Below are 15,051 nucleotides of genomic sequence, written 5' to 3'. Positions count from 1 at the left end.
ATATATATACTTTTAGACTGGGACCGTTTTCTTTGAATCCTGTGATTATTTGAGATATCTTCTTAGATTTATCCTTTTTTGGGAGTGCTATAATTTTTCTTTTTCCAGTGGTGTGCTTGTAGTTTGAGCAAGATCAGGTGGTGGATCCTTTTGACATTTGTACCCTCGCTGACTTTGCTGAACAGCCAAATTTTCTGCTGTTTTATTTAGGACAGCTGTGTGCTTGTAGTTTGAGCAAGATCAGGTGGTGGATCCTTTCGACATTTGTACCCTAGCTGACTTTGCTGAACAGCCAAATTTTCTGCTGTTTTATTTAGGACAGCAGTCAACTGCTTCTTCCCTCTCTAATCTTCACCGTTTTCCCCTAGCTTCTCTTCTTACTTCTTACAAATGTTCCCAACACTAAACCCTAACTTACGCCTAATTCTAAATAAATAAAAAAAAAATCACCTTTGGTTGAAACCGCAAGGGAGAGCGAACTACTGTATCCCTGAGAGAAACCTTTCAAAGGAATATTCAATGGCTTACCATGTTGTGTTGATTCGAGTATAGAAGGATAGAGGGTGACTTTGGAGTCAAGATCAATCAATCAGATTCTAAAGGTCATATGGATCCGGATAAGTTCATCGAGTGGTTTTAGACTATGGAGCAGGACTTTGGTTACAAAGTTTTCCACCCAATAGGAAGATAAAATTAGTGTTATCAAGTTTAAGAAGAGTGTTTTTTGGTGGTGAGAGAATTTGAAGCATTTGCGTTAGTGTAGAAGAAAAACTAAGTTCACAATTTGGTTCAAGATTAAAAAAAATGAGATATAACACAAGTTTCTTTCAACACATTATAGATATGAAATATTCTTGAGACTTCAACACTTACAGTACTACCAGTAGAAGACTATATCATTGTGTATGAGCAATTTATGTTAAAGTGTGAGTTGGTGGAGCCCGAGGAGAATATCATAGCCTAATGATAGCCGAATTTGGTTCAAGAATAAAAAAATGAGATATAACACAAGTTTCTTTCAACACATTATAGATATGAAATATTCTTGAGACTTCAACACTTAGAGTACTACCAGTAGAAGACTATATCATTGTGTATGAGCAATTTATGTTAAAGTGTGAGTTGGTGGAGCCTGAGGAGAATATCAGAGCCTAATGATAGCCCAAAATCATGACAGATTGGGACTATTTATTGGCAGTGTGTATAATTATAATTTTTATGGGCCTTACAATATGTCTAGATCTTAGCCTTGAAGGTGGAGAGGCGGTGATTATATCAAATCCACTCCAAGCTTCACACAGCGTTCGACCATGTGGTCGAGCGAGGAGAACACACTGACCAGAAGTGCCATGACTGGCCTTTCTTGAGGAGAAGCCAACAAAGATGGAAATAAATCTCCGTGAATTCTCGAAAATGTATTTGATCATCAATGAGGGAAGATAAACATCAACATTCTATATCATGACTTTTGTGATCCGATACTGCGTTGAGGGATTTACTTCACTGTGTGTCTTCCCTCTCCACCTTCAGACAACTTTGTTTGTCATCCATGCAAGAATCTTGTTTACAATTTCCTTACAAAAAATTATAATTCAAAACGTGCTTCTTGGTTAAGATGGAATGACTGAGAAAATGATTGGGCTAACGCCAATAAGACATTCCTAGTCAAGAAGTGTTTTAAGTGTTATGGATATGGACATGTTGCATCCAATAGCCCAAACAGAGGGTGATTCTTCTCTGAGTACAATTATACTAGAAGCAAACCAAACCACAAGAGAAATAATAATATCATTGCTGAACTTTAATAGGGTTACAAATAAGGACTCTTGTCACTTAGGGAATATAGAAACATAAATTGAAAAGACATCCTAGGATATGTGGAGGTTGCATCAAGGCAGAGGCTACTGGGAGGATTTGTGGAGGATGCATCAAGGCCTACAAAATAATTCATTTAAGGATATTTAATGGTTGGATGGGTTCACGTACGAGAGCTGGATTTCACGGGGGAGGGGAAGGAATAATAGGATATGGGAGGGAGTTACGGGAATTGAGGGAGGATGGGGTGTGGCTGGGTTTTTCGGGAGAGGTTTTGGGTGTCACAGAAGAGGAGGAAAAGCTGGCTGCGAGGGAAGCCTAGGCTGTTTGTGGATAGAAGCATGGGGGTGCAGGGAGAAATAGCAGGCGACAGAGGGGAGGTGGAGGTAGAAGTCGGAGAAGAAAATCACCACCGGAGAGAGAGATATAGCCGGAGCACCACCCTAACCGTTGGATACAATCTTCAAGGGAAATTAGGATGCCAGTTGCTGTCCGCACAAATCTGAAATTAGAAATAACATAAAATTGAGAACCTAGATAACAAACACACATATAGATAGGAGATGAATAGGCGGAAAATGAAAATAGAAAGGTGGGTAAATTTCCCGCCAAGTGAAAGGAGGGGGCCAGTTCAACACCCCTCTCTCAACTGAACAGGTTTGGGTTAAGCTAGTTCAACTTTTTGAGGAAAACCCTCGTGTCATTCTTCAGGGTTTGGGGGGAGCTTTGATCTCATTCGTCGAAGCTTTTGGATCCTTATAGTACGACGATAAGTCCTGTGGTAGGTTGATCGTGTTGGTGTAATCATTCCACAACACATTCTGGTAGAATAGGTAGCCATCCTCTTTTGATACATCTAGAGCAAGAGTTGCATATAAAGGTGTGTTTCCGCAATGCAACTCTCTAGCCCTTACATTTTGAAATCTTCTGCTTCCACTTTCTGTGCCTAGCGTGTGGTGGTTGAGTATTAAGTATGTGAGGAGAACTTAATTCTGGGATGAAATTTGTGGCGAGCTGCGCCATTCTCACTGACACCCCCTCAAGAGAGACCTCCTCCCCACGAAGAGGACCGGGATTTTATTGCAGAATTTTTGCCTCCATCAAGCTCCTTAGGCCCACTACAAAGATAGGGTTCATCTCTTCCATATGGACATCTAACTAGGTGTCCCATGCTGACCTGAAAGTAGCATCTGAATATGTCTATGTAATGGTCTCGACATGACACAATGACCTCATTTTTGATTATGTTGGACCTTTGTAGGAGCAACTCAGAAAGGGGTCTATATTTCTGAAAAGTTTGTATCTCGCTTATCCGTGGTGGACCTATATCTGATGTCGACTCATCAAACTCATTACCCTTATAGCATCCAAGGCCATTCCTGTTGATGTTCCTCTCATGCTAGCTCAAGGCACTATAATCTCATGCTCTGCTATGCTGCCATTATCTCAGTTACTACCTTCTAGAGTAGTGACTGTTACCTCTGTTGAAATCTCTATCTCGGGGTCAACTGGATTTTGCGGCATCCCTTTTTCACTAGCTACAAGTGGAGAATCCTCTCGGAAGTTTTCATCTTCTTTCTAATCACCGTTCATCTCTTCAACTGGAAGTTGGTGCTCATTTATGTCCTTACCGTCTTCAGTGTTTGCGGTGTCTTTACCAATCTTTTCGATGACACTCTGCTTGGTTAAGTAGATCACTCCCCTAGTTGTGCATTATGCCTGAACATGTCCAAATCCATGACACTTGCCACATTTTTTGGCTGTGACAAACTTTTAGTTTGGTTTTGTTGGATAGTAGTCAGGGGGTTCGTTTTGTGCTGCGGTCTCTCCACATCGGAAGCTAGAGTTTGCAACTTTTGGTAGTAGTAAGTTGGTAGGAACTGACACTGTGTTTGCTACTTCATCTTTATATCTCCTCGTTCCCCTCTTCGACCTCGGATCACGGTCGAGGGTAGCTTCTCATTTGATTTCATCTTCAATGTTCATAATCCACTGCCAAAATCGACGGATCTCTCGCTGTATCTCCTCCCTGGTAATCTTGAACATGTATCTCATTAGTGGCATGACTAAGGTTTAGAGTTAGGTGATGACAAATGGTGCATGAGATTAATTGTATGTATATAAAGTTTGATTTGGAATTGCTGATTTCGAAAATCAACAAAAAAAATTTATGGTTTGGTTTTTGAATTAGTGATTCAGGGTAGGAAAGAAAATTTTCCGATGGGGGGGAGGCGGGCGCTAGGGAATCCTTGGATAGGGCTAAGGTTGGGCTAGCTCTAATACCAAATGATACCGAAGGAAATCCAAACCACAACGGAAACACAAATTATTATTTATGAATTTTAAACTGGTTAAAAAACACGACACTTGAAAAAATAGTAAGTAATGATAAACAAACACAAACAACATAAATAATAAAAGATACCCACGGGTGATAATGAGGACGGAGGCTGCTGGACGGTGAGTTGGCGGCTGATGGAAAATGGTTGTGGTTGTTGAAAGAATGTTGGAAGGTGGCTGACGGCTGTAGGAGAGGGGCTGCGGTTGAGGGTAGGTGGCAGGAGGGAAGGACAACAACTGGGAGATGGCTGTGGTTGCTGAATGAAGGCTGGAAGGTGGCTGCGGTTGCTGAAAGAAGGCTGGAAGGTGGCTGACAGCAATAATGGAGGGGCTACGGTTATTGGAGGGGCTGCAGTACTAGGAAGCGTCGAACAACTGCAAGGAGGGTGTTGTCGCTGTTGGCAGCAGCAAGATAGCTATAGGAAATGTCAAACAACAACAGGGAATGAAGATGACAACAAGGTCGAGTGGGAAGAGAGGTCGGAGGGGGTTGCGGAAGGATAAATGTCTCGTCGTGGTTGAGCTACAACCGGTGCACCACCCAGACCCTTGGAGACGGTCATCACCTCGGATGGGTTACAATCGCAACGCATTCTCTTCGTCAGGTGCAACCCTCGGAGGGGAAGAACTCCTTTAAGGCTGCACTTAGAAATTTGCAAGCATAAAACTCCTTCCTAACCTCAGAAAATAACAACTATATAAAGAGGGGATTAGTAGATAAAATAGATAAAGAGTAGGAAAGGAAAGAGATATAATAGGTAAGGGGTGGAATATGAAAGAAGTAGAGAAGAAATTATAATTGGAAATCATCAGGAAAGGAAAGGAAAGTTAATTGATTAAATAAGAAAGGGGGGCTCACATTTATTGTAGCAGTTATAGTAAATGCGTCCGCAGTACTCTAGTTCCTACAGTACTGCAGGCAACAAGCACTCGTGTCATATAATGTAGTAGAAGAAACATATAGTGGATGCTCTCGAGAGGAGGTGTCACGATCCGGTTCGGGACTTGAAATTAATCATGATTGGTGCAGCTGATCGGACGGTGTGAAATAAATTTTCAATATTGTCTACAATTTGACAGATGAAAGAACCACTAAATAATTTAAATTAAAATGATAAATTAAAATTATCTCGTTGATGGTTGTTTCTGTCATCTATAAATGTTTTCTCTTCTACAGTTCTTCTTTTAATTACTCAAAATTTACCTGAAAAATTAGTTAAAACAATTGTGCTAAACAAGTTAGTGAATACTCATTCTTTTAAACTATAGCAATACAAGATAAAAAAGAACGATATACATATCATTTAAGCTTTTTTATGAACTAATATAAACATTTAACATGTTATTCAAAGGGGTCTATATCATTATCATATCAATATCATTTTATATTTATATAACCGTCAGGAAGTATTGTCTAAAAATTTGTATCACTTAAGTTACTTTAATATCAATATCTTTTTTAATTTATGTGTATAATTACATTAGTATTCCTTTACTAGTACGACCAATGAGTGCTTTATCATAGCCAATCATACACATAAAAGCAGTATACATAAACATATGTGTTTGCCGCATTCAATTATACTATAGATGACACAATATAATGCATGAGTAAATGACCACAACATTAACATCGATATGAACATTAAAGAAAAGAATAACTCAATCAAAATAAAATATCCTCAAATAACGTTAAATGCAGACATATTTGAGAAAAAATAAATTATTACTATATTTTAAAAGTACAAGTAATCACATCAATGCCGATTGTTTTGCGACGACGTTGACTCTTCTAAAGTGAAAACCTAACATAAAAATTATATAAAATTAAATTTATTAATTATTTTAAGTAACTATTAACTTTTATGCATTAAATTTCCAATATTTTATTACGTTTATTTTTCTGTTGAATAAGTATTATACAACATTTCTGTACCTTTTTCGTGTTAATATATTTGCTCTCGGGATTTTTCGATATATATATATATATATATATATATATGTGTGTGTGTGTGTGTATTATTCTTATTATTATTTTATTGCTTTAGTTTTGTAAACCCTTTTTATATTTTACCTCAGTTGTCCTAAAGTGTCCTTCGCATGACTCAAGGTGCGTTTGGGAGAGCTTATTTACAGCGGTGGTGTTTTGAAAATGCCACCTGCTGTTTGGGAAAAGTGTTATGGGGGCATTTTTATAAACTCCGTTCGCAGGTTAATATTGTGGATCGCGGGTAAGACCTCGCGATTCGCGTTTCACAGGAGCGAAAGACAATTGACACCCCTCGCTCTTTCTCCCCTAACTCTCGTTCGCTTCTCCTTCCGTTGGATCTTGCGACCCCCTCAACATGTCCTCTGCCTCCTCGCCATCTTTTCTTTGCAAGCTTCCTTTTTGTTCTTGGAATCGAGGCACAAAGATATTTGGGCTCGTCTACATACCCCAAATGCGTGATTCTCTCCGGCAACAATGAGAGGCTTTCCCTCCCGCAATTTCCGAACGCCTAAACCCTATACACCCCTCATTATCGCCGATTCTCGATGGGCATCAATGGATGGGCGCTTTGCAGTCCTTCATCAAGTGGAATCCAGAGGATGATCTCCTCCTCAAGAACGCGGTCGAGGTGATTCGCTTTCCATATATTTCTTTTGATTTATTCGGTTAGATGCGCACTCTAGAACTTCTCGATTAATGTCCTCATTATTGCAGTCTATTGAGGAATCAAAGATTTTTATTTCAAAATTCATTTGGTTGATGCTAGAATATTTTTGGTTGCGGCTTCAGTTTGTTTGGTGTTTTTGATAATGCAGCTAAGAAAATTGGTCGATTATTTTGGATTATACTAGCTTTCTATGATTGAATGTGGACGTTTTATCATTGCTTCTGTGTGAATGGATACTAATTCTGGCTTTCCATCCATGGTCTGATGGTTGTTCATCAGCAAGATGGAAAGATACTATACTAAACTGTATTTGTGAAAGCGTTATTTCGTTGGCTATTCTTGATGGCTTTCTGTAGTGATTTTCTTTTGAGTTTTAAATCTACGGTTGTGGGTATGATAGATCTATTTGACCTTCTTCTTTCACTGTGCTTGGTCTTTGCAAGGATAGAGATGAGATATTTGAAGCTTAGATTTGTGATCTTAAAGAAGTATGTCAGTGCATCTTTGTCTTTGATTCCATGGTAGAGATTGCATAAGCATCGAGTTTTTCTTTGCTTTTATGCATGCTATTGGTTTGCTTGGGTGGATCACTGTTTTGGTCTTCAAAGTTTAAGAGGAACTAGTTTGTTTTAACAAAGCAAGATCATATATTGTCAAAATATTTTTATATTGTGTTTTTTCTTTATTTATTTGCCAAGGCTCGAGGGCTGAAACATGGGAGGGTAACTGTGGTTTTCACATGGCCGTAGTTGCCTTTATTGTAGCTGGATACACAGTTTTGCAAATTTATCTTGTTTCAGATAAGAGTTGATATCAACAATAGTTCATTTTGAAAACTAAACAGTTAAACAATTCGTTTATCTAGAACAGGGACATAATTATCATTTATCCAGAATCAGCTGTTTTCGAAATGCACAAATCAAAGAGCTAGCCAGCTTATCAGGATAAACTGTTCATTAACAGATTATCAGGATAAGTTGCTTATCAACAGATTATCAGGATAAGCTGCAGCTGCCCCAAACAGACCCTCAGTCTCCTCCTTCGTATGGTTCTTTCGCACGATACATCTCGGCTCTACCGAACTCCTTCAGTTGAACTCCGCACGCACTCCTTATCCTTGTCTTCTTCGTCGACGCTCGACTAGGGCCCAACCGCATGTAGCGATACCGCCGACTCCTTCGACAGAGATGTCGCCTCTGCCCTATCCCAATCGTTGCTTCTTCTGGTACGCTACTCCTTCACCCTCTACTCTCTGGTCGCCTTCCAGTCTGATGCGTAATTTATAGGGTGAATTCCTCTCTTCGGCTTCTCAACTGTTCACCTCCCCAGTTTCTCGACTCCTCACTTTCCATTATTTCTGTTCGATTGCCCGACCCTTTGCTTCATCTTCCGCGATTCTTCATTCCTCTCCCCCATTTACAAAACCACTATAATCTTTCCCACTTACAAAAAATTTGTTCTCAAAGTTTACAAACAACATTTGCTATACATAAAATTAAGGTCATTCATGAAAAGTAATCACTATCAAAATAAAGAATTGATATAAGATGATTCAACTATACTTCAGAATACATAGATACTGAACACAAAACATGTTAATAAAAACACTAAAATAATAGATACTCATCACCATCAGCAGCAGTAGGTTCTTCAGGCTCACTATGAGTAAGGGAATATACTCGATATCAAACTGGTTGTCTTGATTAACCTGGGTAGGAGCTGTGGGTATAAACTATCTTTTTTGCCCATCTACAGTATTCTGTGAAGGAGTTCCCTTGGATTTCTGATCTTAAACATTTTTCCAGCCAAGAGATAGACAATATCGTGCTATATGACCAGGCTGGTGGCGTCAATAATACGTGTTAGAGCCCATCAAACATGCACCTTTATGTTGCATCCCACATTTGACACAATGTGCTGCAACACCCTGAGTCGTACCTTTGCTAACTCCACCTGAATTATTCTTAGACTTCTTCTCATTGGATTTTTCTGAGTGACTTGGTGTTCTTCTGCAGTTTTCCTCTTATGCATCTCTTTACTCTTCTGAGTAAGCTAATAGGTGATCTCTACTCTTGTAGTTCGTTCCACTAATACCGAGTATTCATCGATTCTTAAGGGTAGCAATGACTGTCTGATCAAATTTCTTAATCTCGAAAGGAATCTGTAGCATTTTTCTTCTGTGGTAGAGATTAATTGTGGCGCATACCTTGATAGTGCAGTGAATTATGCTTCGTACCGTATAGTTGTTTTCTCTCCTTGCCTCAACTTGATGAACCTATCCTGCATCTATCATCAAGCTTATAGGGGTATGGACCATTCTTTGAATAAGCCCACGAATTCCTGTCAACTAACAATTGTATTGGGCATGTCCCTTAATCTGTCTTGACGCTGCCCACACCACCATCTATAGACATCTTCATCCAAGACAAACGTTGTCAACAATACTCTTCTTTCATTCAGACAAGCCATACTATCTAGTATCTTTGCTATCCTCATTAACCGATTTTCTGTTTCAATTGAGTATTCGATTCCCTTAAACAAAGATGGACGCAAATATTAAAAAATCTTCAAGTACTTATCCACTGCAACCGCATCATTTCCGATATGATGCAATCTGGATTCTTGAATTAGCTGAGTCATCACAACCATCATTTGGGTGAGGGCATTCATGTTTACATTAATAGTAGGTTGTACTTCTTTGTTTTTTATCTGATTTTTTCTATGATATCGGGTGTGTCACTATGCCTGAATGAATAATAATTATTACTTTAAGTTAATTTTAAAATTTATAATTATTAAAATTTTATTATAATTATCTTATTGACTCTTTCATCAATACTACATTAATTTATCCTAAATCTTGGGCTCTAATATGACTTTTGTCATGACTCGGACCGGAGCATGGAATTATTCAAGACGGGTACAAAAAGTTGGACGATGTGAAATAAATTTTCTATATTCATCTACAATTTAATAGATAAAAAAGCCGCTAAATAATTTAAATTAAAATGATAAATTAAAATTACATTGTTGATGATTGTCCCCGTGTTCTATAAACATTTTCTCTTATATTGTTCATCTTTTAAATATTTAAAATTTACCTGAAAAGGTAGTTAAAATAATTGTGAGCTAAACGAACAATGAGTACTCATACTTCTATACTACAACAATATAAGGAAAATAAAAAACAATATGCATGTCAGTTAAGCTGCTTTATTAACCAATGTAAACATTTGATATGTTATTTAAAAGAGTCTATATCATTATCATAGCAATATCATTTCATATATGTACAACTGCCACATGAGACCCCTTCTAATAATGCTTACAACTTAATGTACTTCAATATCAATATTTTTTTCCATTGCGTTCACGGGTGCATTAGTGTTTTCGCACTAATACTAACAAGAAGTGTTTAATCATAGTCAATAATGCACATACAAACAGTCAACATAAACATATTTATTTGTCACATTCAATCATTCTATATAATATATGCACTACAATGCATGAGTAAATGACTATAACATTCACAATGATATAAAAAATAAAGAAAATAATAACTCAATCAGAATAAATCATCCTCCAATAATGTCAAATAAACAAATTATTAATATAGTTTAAAAGTACAAGTACTCATCTTGATGCTGATTGTTTTGTCTTGACGTCGACTCTTCTAAAGTGAAAACATAAGATAAACATGACATAAAATTAAATTTATTTATTATTTTAAGTAATTATTAACTTTTCATTATTAATTTATTATTTTATTATATTATTATTATTTCACGTATATATATATATATATAAAGCCCAAGGGCAAATATATTAATACGGAAGAAATATATAGAAATGTTGCATGAGAGAGCCTAAAAGAAAGTTTAACTCATGCAAAACAACACACACAAAACTCAAATAAAGCAAAGATACATAAAAGAAAAAAAATCAAAGGCTACAAAAAGACATAAAGGTGCTAGGGGCGTCCCACTTTAGTCCTCCTGCCCCTAGTTCGCGGAAGTGAGCCGAATAACAAATTAGTAAATTGAGTATCATTGCCCGTAGTAATCAAAGTGTCATCCATTAGATTCCTGAGCTCAAGTAAATCTTCATTTTTGTTCTTCCTCCTGGATGTGTAGACCTGCCATTCCTCCATTCCTCATCCGATGATTGGATCCGATGATTGGCTCATTTGATCAGTAGATTCCAAAGGTGGTCGGACAGTTGTAGGTCGTTGCACTTCACGATCCTCATGAGCTTGAGTAATACCAACATTTTTCTGGACCTGATGAGACAGTAGTGAAACAATAGAAATATTTTCACCTGTATTATCGGTGATAGGTTGGGTCTGGAGAATCTCTTTTTCCCCCACGATAGGAGGTTCCAAAGACGGGGGAGCTACAAGTGGGGACTGAATGATTGACATATTGTCTGCGGGGAAAGTGACGTCTTCTGGGGTATCCTTCTGATAATCAATAGTGTCAAAAACTTGGAGCTGATCAGGAGGAGATGGAATCAAAGCCTCTAGCGGAGCAATTTGCTTTTTTGGTCTGAGGTGGGGGTGCAGATGATGACATTGAGAACTGGAGTGTCCGAACATACGACAGTTTGAACAATACCGCGGAAAAGACTCAATCTCTAGCTTCTGCCAATATCCTTGATGTTGTGTGCCCAACCAGATTTCCTCAGAAGCGGGTGTAGTGATGTCTCTTTCAGCAAGTATTCTGGCTTCAGATGGACGGAAAATATTAAAAGTAGGAATGTCCGTATTGAGTGACTTTCCATAAGCCAAGACAATGAAATACAATACTTTTGAAAAAAATAATGAAATTTCAGACCAGGGAGGCGAATCCAAGCCGGAATGATTGACACTTCCGTCTGTGGGTCAAAATTCGCAGACCAATAACAGAATCTTTATTGCTTTGTTATCAATCCATATTATCCTTCTAGCGAATAAACACATGTAATCATCTTCGTTACTAATTTGAATAAGAATTGCCTCCCATTTTAATAGTCCAATTTTCCACTCTCCAACGAGGTGCATAAGTTCAAATTCTTTGTGAATGTCTTTGTGAATGCAAATTCTTTGTGAATGAGCTCCATTTTGGGATGACCATACAAAAATTTCCCAACCAAATTCAGACGACAGGAGGAAACAAGTTGAATACCTTCAGTTTCTGTAAAAAATATGGCAGACTTCCCATTTTTTCTAATAGGTTTTTTGATGTTCTCAGCCCACTCAAACAAAGGAGGGAAATATGGCGATGTAGGTGTGTCTGAGACGCGGACACCCGAAAGGGCAGCTACATACGATCTGTCTGAAGCCATCGAAAGCTTTGAAAGGAAGAAGACAGGAAGAAGTTGTTCGTAGAGAAGCCGCAGAGGAGTCGTAGAGGAGCGCACCCGCGAGAGAGAGCCGCAGAGGAAAGACGTAAGAACGTGAGACGAGCCGCAGAGCCTCAGAGGAATGGAGCCGCAGAGACGTCGGGCTGCAGAGGAACCGCTATGCGAGAAGGACTCGCAGACGAGCGACAGAGCGAGGAAATCTCGCGAGACGGGAAGACTTCTCTCAGAGTAAGAGAAGCGAGGGAGACGAACTGAGTCGAGCGCGAAGACCAGCAAAGACGAGCGAAGACGTAGCTGCTACTAGAGTTCGCCATCGGGGGATATTATTATTATTATTATTATTATTATTATTATTATTATTATTATATATATATATATATAATTCTTATTATTATTTTATTACATTAATTTCATAATTCTTTTTTATATTTTACCTCAGCTGTCCTAAAGTGTCCTTTGTCCTCCTTCGCAGTACTTGGCCTCCTTCGCACGAAAAAAAAATTGTTTGGTCCGGAGACCAGACGTAAATTTGCGTCCGGACTCCAATAAAGATTTGCCACGTGTAAATGCGGGCCCCACTGATAAAAAAACGAAAAATGCGTCTTTTCTTCCTTTGCACAGTTCCTTCGCACAATACCACTCGAGTCGACCAACCTCCTCCAGTCAAACTCCGCACGCACTTCCTCTTCTTCTCTTCATTGTCGACGCTTGGCTAGGGCCCAACCGCACGCAGTGATTCCATCGACTCCTTCGACAAAGATGCCCCCTCTGCCCTAACCCACTCGTCGCTTCTTCGGGTGCACTACTCCTCCTTCACCATCCTCTGCTCTCTGATCGCCTTCCCGTCTGATACGCTTTTTATAGGGCGAATTCCTCTCTTCGGCTTTTCTACTGTTCACTTCCTCTTCCCACTCCTCACTTCCCATCGTTCCTGTTTGATTGCCCGACGTTTCGATTCATCTTCTTCGATTCTTCGTTTCCCCTCCCCCATTTATAGAACCGTTACAGGAGGAGAATGAAGAGAAATACTAGCTATCTACATGAGCTGGCGAAGTGCTTGTGGTTCAATGAGTTATCGAGATTGAGCTCAAGAGAGATCAATAGTGATTTAGGCATAATATCTTTCATACCCATAACACTGTGAAGAAGAATATGTGTAATATCATTATAGATGAAGGGAGTTGTAAGAATGAATTGCCTACCAAGAAAGTGGATAAAATGAGCCCTAACATCCATATGCATTTCCAACTATATTTTTTGACTTGGTTAAAACAAAGAAAGATTAAGGTTGACAAGAGGTGCCTAGTAAAGTTTTTCATTGCAGAAAATATACACGAGTAATTGTGATATGATGTTATGCCGATGAATGCATGTCACATTTTATTGGGCCAACCGTGGTTTTATGACAGGGGTGCACTATAATATCTATATTTATTATGATTGTACTTTTTCCCTTTAAGGTATAAACAGTGATGCGTGCTCAAACAAAAATGAGACTATAACGTTTCGTGCTCTATTTCTATAGGCAATGAGTGGTGCCAGTGGGAATGGCCTTGGTGATATTGGAGGGTAGTTTAATGGATGTGCTGCTAAGTGAAATAGTGTGACCCTTATTGGAGCAGTTCAGGATACTTTGATTGACGTTCTATCTTCTAGTTTATCACTTCTGCATGAGATTCAACATGTTATAGATCTCATTTTAGCTTCAATGCTCCCTAGTTGTCTAGCTTATCGAATGTGACCAATAGAGCGCAGAAGCAAGTTGGGGATCGAATTACAGAGATGTTTGTACTAACATTGAATGTCCCTAAAGAAGATGGACTGTGATATTTAAGGATTTGCAACACTTGCAATAAGTTTTTAGAATTTTTCGAACATATCAATCATATGACCATCTAAAGAAGTGTCACTTTAACTTTGTAGGCATGCTTCCTTGGGTACACTATTTTAGTTGTTGGTATTGAAATCCACCCAATTAAGATCAAAGCTAATTCCAATGAGGTGGTAGTGTTGTAGTAGAAAGATTGCCAACAGTTGTACCCACAACAGGTTCAAGTGTATGTGAGTTATGAGTTTTCGCCTCTACCCCTGATATTTTCTGAAGATGGAGAGCTGCAAGGTTCTCCTGATTTTCAATCCGTGTAGGTAAGGATCCTTCAGTAATGTTTTCAATAGGGTTTGAAAGTGTAGGTTGCTCAGCAGGGCCATCTAGCTTCGCATCAATGACAGAAACAATATTTTCAGGGAGGGTGTCTATAGGGGCAATTAAATAAGACACCAAATCCTGTCTTGTGGTAGTTTTATCTCCAGGTGGAACAAATATGTCCAGAGCAGTGGAAACTCCGTACTTATTCACCTGAACTTTAGATTTCAAATTAGGATAGTTTATGACATTTACCAAGGGTATGTTTAAACATCTTACAATGAGAACAATAAGACGGTCTATGCTCCATGATGATTTGTTGTCAATATCCATTATGAGTTGTGCCTTACCAGATTTTAGTAACATCAAGTAAAGTAATATCTCTTTCGACAAGTATTTTGGCCACAGAAGGTCTGGTTAGGTTGAAAGTGGGTAAATCTAACTTCATAGGGTCCCCAAGTATGACCCCAATAGAGTAGAGAACCTGATGATGAAAAAAATACAGCTTGAGACTGGGTAGACTAAACTATACCAGTACAGTAGAAGATTCATGATTGATGTCAAAATCAGGACACCGCTTGAGTAACTTCATTAATTTGTCTGCAATTTTAAGATAGTTTTTGGCGAAAATCCGAGTGTAGTCTTCAATCACGGTTAATTGAATCAATGCATGTATCCCATCTATAAGCCCCACTTTCTACTTTCCTGCTAGTTTGAGATCTTTAAAATCTATCCTGATAACTTCCATAGTGG

General features: G+C 38.5%; 1 protein-coding gene across 1 annotated transcript in view; it reads left to right on the top strand.

The window, feature by feature from the left end:
• Positions 1 to 15,051, top strand: part of LOC110029053 (LEC14B homolog) — a 52,632-nt gene that overhangs the window by 27,145 nt on the left and 10,436 nt on the right. The window lies entirely within an intron of this gene.

This window comes from Phalaenopsis equestris, unplaced genomic scaffold (genome assembly GCF_001263595.1).
Source record: "Phalaenopsis equestris unplaced genomic scaffold, ASM126359v1 Scaffold000545, whole genome shotgun sequence".
Classification (NCBI taxonomy): domain Eukaryota; kingdom Viridiplantae; phylum Streptophyta; class Magnoliopsida; order Asparagales; family Orchidaceae; genus Phalaenopsis; species Phalaenopsis equestris.
This window is presented reverse-complemented; position numbering and strand designations above follow the sequence as displayed.